Source organism: Platalea leucorodia, assembly GCF_965183815.1.
Source record: "Platalea leucorodia genome assembly, chromosome: 12".
Taxonomy (NCBI): Eukaryota; Metazoa; Chordata; class Aves; order Pelecaniformes; family Threskiornithidae; genus Platalea; species Platalea leucorodia.
The window spans coordinates 11349981-11356101 of NC_138834.1; positions in this window are offsets into that span (position 1 = coordinate 11349981).

Here is a 6121-nt window from a genome sequence, read left to right on the forward strand (position 1 = left end):
CGACCGAGACAACAAAGGGCGGCTGGCGCGGCGCGGCGCGGCCCCGCGCTCGGCTCGGCTCCGGCCCGGCCCGCCCGCGCTCCCAGCACCGCCGCGGCTGCCCGCTGATTCCCGCCGCCCCGCCCGCGCCGCCGCGCCCGCGCCGCCGGCCCCGCCCACCACACGCGCCCGCCGCCGCCATTGGCTCTTCGCGCCGGGCGGGACGGTCCGGGCCCGCCCCGCCCCGCCTGGCTCCGCCCCGCCCGGCCCGGCCCCGCCCTCCCTGTGGCCGCCATCCCCGTGGCCGGCGCCGCCACCGCCGCTGCCGCCGCCACCGGAGGGTGGAGGGGTCTCGGCCCCGGCCCCTTGGAGCCGCGCCGCGTCGCAGGGGTCCGGGCTCCCTCCTGCCCCACACGGAGCCCCGCGGCGCTGCTGCGGGTGTCCCGCCTGCCCGAGCTGGTGCCGTGCCGTGGAGCTCGGGCCTGGCCCGGCGGGGGGTCGGACCCCCCGAGCGGTCACGGTGCACCCGGCCGCTTCTCCGTGGAGGCGTCCCGGCGCAGCCTTTCGCGACAGCTTTTAGCAAACCCCCAAATGTGGGTGTGGGGCTGCCCGCAGAGCGGCCCTGCGCCCCCAACCCTTCCCGCTGGCGCAGAGGGGTCGGGGTGGGAGAGGGCGATGCCTGCCTCGGTCAGCCCAGAGCAGCCTGCGGTCCAGGCCGGCTCCGCCCGGGGACCGCCCAGCGTGCCCCTGCCCGGGCCGGGGGCTGCTCCTGCCCACAAGAGAAGCTGCTGCACCTCCAGTTCGCGGGGGATGTACCAGTCTAGGGAAGTATATGTTCCTCCAGGCTCCTGTCCCAGATGGCAGTGCCAGAAGGACGGCCAAGCCTGGGTGTCAGGGTGGAGGGAGGATCCTGTGGAGACCCCAAGCTCCCCACCTGTGAGGCTGCAGCCCTGCTCAGTAGATGACAGACTTGGTGGGGCTCAATCTTTTTTCTGGGTAAAGGCCAGAAGTACTCCCTGGAGAGGACCAAGCCTGGCCCACTCCTGCAATCGCCCAGAGGTGCTGTGGGCTCTGCAGAGCAGGCAGCTGCCCCTGCTTCCAGCTCCTGGGAGAGGGGGAGAAGTGCTGCCCCTGTGCCCAGAGACCAAAGGGCTTCCCCAGACCTGGTCACTGAGATCCGGTTCACTGCTCCTCTGTGAGTTTCCAGCTCTCTGGGGAGGTGTGTGGGATGGAGCAGGACCGCAGCCTCCTCTGCCACAGGGGAAGACCACTGCAGGCCAGAAAAGCAGGGTGTGATGGAGGTGCCTAGAGGGTCCAGCAGTTTCCATGCCAGGAGTGTTATTGGTTCAGAGCTCCCACTCCAGGCCTGTTTGACAGTGTGGGTCTCCAGCCAGGCTGGCATCCCAGAGCCCTGTGCTCCCTGCTCCCCTTGGCTCCCTGGCAGCTCTCTGCTCTCTGGCCCTGAGCAGCATCGGGCTCCAGTAGAGCCTGATGGACCCTTCCCAAGCAACTGTGCTAAAGCCAACCCCTCTAAGCACTGTGCCACCCAACAGGTCCTTCCTATCCCTCTGCCGGCCTCAGAAGCAACATGATCTTCACTTACTGGATGAGCCCTGTGCTGCTGGGCTGCCATGTGTGCCACGCAGGGGTACACTGCACTGCCTGCAGCTCTTCTCATTACACAGCCCCTTGGCTGAGGTTGTGCCTGGGGAGCAGGCACTCAGTGCACAGCCAGCTCCGAGCTGTCCAGCGTCACAGCTGGCAGCAGCTCTTCTGCCTTCGGGGTGTGTGTGGGAGCCCGCTGGCAACCTTGAGCTGGTGGGGGCGCAAATGCTTTGTTCCCCAGCCCCTCTGCCAGCAGCAGCACTGGGGCAGCAGGACTGGATACCGGTGCGCGGCTGGCAGCATTGACGCTGGGCTTCCTGCACAGAGCTCTCGGCTGCAGAAGCATGCTGAGCTATGCTGATAAAGCAGCCTTGGATGCACAGCTCTCAGCACGTGCAGCAGTATTTATCCTGCCACTGCTCCTGCAGGTCTGCACCTCTCCTGGTTTCATTCACCCCAGGTAATGACCCAGCCACATCCTCACAGACCCACAGCCCTGCTCCGCTCCACACAGGATCTCCCCAGGGCTTCCCAGGGCAGCAAGGTGTGCACGCATCCAGCCGAATGCAGCCTCAGAGAAGCAGACCTCCTTATTCCTGTGAAACTGGAGCAAACACCTCGGGGAGCACAAGGGCTCCAGCTCCAGGCCTGGCTCTGGGGAGAGCAGGGAGGGCTGTGGGCTGCTGCCCAGCATGTCGGCACCGGGCAGGTGAGGGTGTGACCTCACCCACTTGCAGAAATCACAGGGCAGCTGTCTTGTGCCGGCGCAGGCGGGCAGATTGCCCAGCAGATGGGACAAACCCGCACCAGGGAGCAGGGGCCTGGGCAGGCGCAGGGGGGTTGGTCCCTGGGGGCTCCCCCAGCCAGGGGACAAGTGCGGCAAGGGGAGGAGGGTCAGGAGTCCTTTCGGTTCCCTTTGTAGATGCTAAACGTAATGTTAAATACCAGTGATGGAATTCTATTGTGCCAGCATGTGTCTGGGACTGGTCTGGCCCAGGGGCTGGGGACTCCCACCTGACTCAAGGGTGGGATGATGCAGGCCAGGGTAGGAACCTGGCTGCAGTGCCAGGCAAGGAGAATTCAGTCTCTTTCAAGCCTGTGGCCTTTCCCCTAGGCATGGCAGCAGAGAGGAGTACAGGGGGAGGCGTTACCCTGCTGTCCTGCCAGTGCCACCCTGGTAGCACAGACCTGCAGGCAGCGCAGGGCTGCGCAGGCTGCCGGAGCCCTCGCAGTGGGGAGAGGAGGGTCCCAGGACTCCTCTCTCCTCCCTCCTTCCTCCTGCTTCAGCAGCACGTGGGAGCTTTCCCAGCCTCGTCCCTCCTCCCCTGGGAACACCTGACACCCACAGACCTGTGTCACTCCCAGTCTCCCCACACCCAACACTTTGTGACCACTCCCAAGGTCACAAATCGGCTGGACCTGGCTGGCCTCATCTCCCTGAGGAAGCCAGGGAGGGGGGACCTGCCACCCCAGGGGGATGCTTGAGCCAGGCACCCACCTCTGGCTGACAGAAGCAGCTGGACGTGCTCAGGGAGGAGAGGGAGGAGCAGGAGGATAGCTCTTGGCTTCACTGCACCATGCTGCTTGCCCATGGCAAGCACACATGTAGCCTGACACTGCCACTCCTCTGCGTGCCGACACCAGGGCAGCTCCCGTGGAGCACCATGCTATTATAAACAGTGACATCATGCTGGCCAAGTTTTGGGGTTCTCAGACACTTCCCACGGCATGCCACGGCAGAGAGCCCAGCGGTACCCAGCTTCCAGGCAGGGGAGAAGTTCCTCCGACTCCCTGGGGCTGCGGGAGCAGCAGGGCTCTCTGTGCCTCGTCCTCCTCCTCTCCCTCCTGGGGCTTGCACCCTTGGGTGTGAGGATGTGCCAAGATCTTCCTGGACAGCAGGTCCTTGGGCACCATGTAGCTCGGTTAGTGCTGAGACTGGCATGAAGACAGGCCAGAGCAGCCACCTGGGGGTGGCTGTAGGGCTGTCCCCCCTCGGCGAGGTGGCAGGACCTGGGGGTGGGTGCACCCCACAGAGACGTGGCAGGACAAGGGATGGGTGAAGGGCTGCCCCTCAGCTCTCCCCCTAGGGTGTGGATGGAGGCTGGGCAGGGCAGGACGGGTGGCCAGGGGGGATGCACGGGAGAGTGTCCGTGAAACAGTGAGACAAGCAGTGCGGTCGGAGGTGAGAGAGGGCAGCAGCATGGCAGCTCTGCTGTGGCCAGACCAGCCATAGGGACCATCTGCCTGCACAGAACTGGTGAACTGGTCCCGTTTGCTTAGGACAGGGCACTGGTGCCTAAGCACATGTCCCTGTTTCTCAGGCATGACTCACGTCCTGCTGGGAGCCAGGGCAGGATCAGGTGTGATGGATTCCTCACATCCTGCTGCTGGCACAGGCACCAGGCAGCCTCCTGCCTGCCCTGGGGGTGCTGCATCACTCAGGATGGGAAGGAGCCATGTGACAAGGAAGGTCCCACTTTTGGGGCGCCACACTGCTCGAGGAGGAGCAATGCTGTTGCAGGCACTGAGGACTCCGTTTGTCATGCCTGGCTGGCACATATGGGAACCAGCATGCAGAAAGTACACACCACTTCTCTATGAGCTAGAAGCAATTTGCCTGAAGTATGGATCTCCAGGGCTCAATCTCTACCTGCACACAAGGAAGAGAATGGGCAGGTTTGTCCATCTGTGTCCAGACTGGCCTGTCTGTTCATGCTGCCCACAGAGGCTGGGTGTGCGTGGCAGACGGCTGCGGTGTGCTGCAGAGTGAGGGCATGCTGAGCATCAGTGCACATCACACATCTTGCTGTGCCAGGGGCCTGACTCATCTCAGCCTGCACAGGCATGCACCTGCACTCCTTGGCGGGAGTCTCTTGCAGAGGGAGGATCCTGCGCTGCACATGCATGTGCTGGGTCAGCCAGCATGCCCTCTATGCCTGCACTATGCCCACCCTGGTCCAGCTCACGTCCTGCTGTGGGGGCTGCAGTGCCAGGGCACCGAGCTCCTGCCCCACCACAGCCTTGGCTAGCAGGAGTTAAACCCCAGATGAGTGAATCCATTGCCTGGATTTTTCCCTCGGCTCACCTTTGACCCTTGTCCTGCCCGGAGTCTCCTGGGGATCCTGTGAAGCAAGCACAGTCTGTCCCGCTCCCTGCCCTGCCAAAGGAGCCAGCAAAGGGCCCAGGAGGACTGTACAGACCCCTCTGCCAGGGTCTGTCCTGTGGCACCACATCCATCATGGGAGCCTGGATCTGCTCCTGCTGCAGTGCCTCTGACACTGCCTGCTACTCCCTGGGGACCTCTTGGCCACGAATCCACCTTTCCTACGCCCCCAGGAAGAAGAGGAGAGGGAAACACCATCAGTCCACAGTGATGCAGGAGCCCAGCAAACCAGGGATGGACCACCGCACTGCACAACACCCTGCAGCGCAGGATGTGGCCACAGGCAGGACACTGTGTCCACTGGGAGCAGAAGGAGCTCGGAGGCAGAGGCTGGAGTGGCGGTGGTACCTGCTCAGGACACGGCCCCTGAGGTTGCAGCCTACTCCATGGCAGTAGGCCCGGCGGACTGGAGTGCTTGAGAACGGTCAGGGCTTTGGTGTCAGCATCTCCAGCGCTGACAGGGCTGCCAACCTGTGAGGAAGAGTGGGCACCTCCTTTCCCTGCTGTACGTCGGCATTTCCAGATGGATCTGCCCATGGCAACATGTGTGCCCAGGCCAAACACGTGGTCCCTGTCCCGGCTGCACAGCTGCCGCTGCTGGGTGCCCACAGAGGCACTCTGTGGCCCCACTCCCTGCAGCGCTGCCATCTGAACTTGCTGTGGAGTTGTGACACTGCACAGCCAGTGCTGCTGGGCTGCAGAGCTTCCCCCTCCAGCCTGTCCAGACCCCCAAATGTCACTTGTCTGCCTTTCCTCCTTCCTCTGAGGGGTTGTAACCCTCACAAAGTACGGGGGCACTGACCCATAGGGTCTCGCCCTGCTGTGCTTTGCACCTAGAGCAGCTGTGGGAACCAAGGCCCAGGGAGACCATAGCTCCTGGCCATCTCAAAAGCCCTACTTGGAGCTGGAGAGAAAGACCTCGGTGCTTTCAGACCAGAGGCTCCAGCTCGGCCTCAGCTCTGGGAGCTTGCACGAGGCCCAGGCTGTGTGTGACGAGGAAGGAGGCTGCTTCAGTATTTCCACAGGCAGGACATTCCTAAGAGGTGACCCGTCCCTCCCCAGCACCCAGCCCCCCCTGCTGCCTTTCCAATTTCTTTGTCACACTGAGTGAACACAGCTATTTTTTCCCTTTTTGGGACACCTCTAGAGCCCATAAATCACAATGCTGAGATCTGCTGTGGCCAAGAAAGGAAGGGTTAGGAAAAAGGATAGGGGTTCAGGAAAAATGCTACTCCTGGTAACTTACCTTTAAAACCCAGGCTCCAAACACCCCCAGACATGCCAGCCCTTCCAGGGGCTTCCCAGAAGACCTCACAGCAGCCACCTGCATCTCCAAGGACCTTGCCTGTCAGTTAGTTTTTGGCCATCAAGATG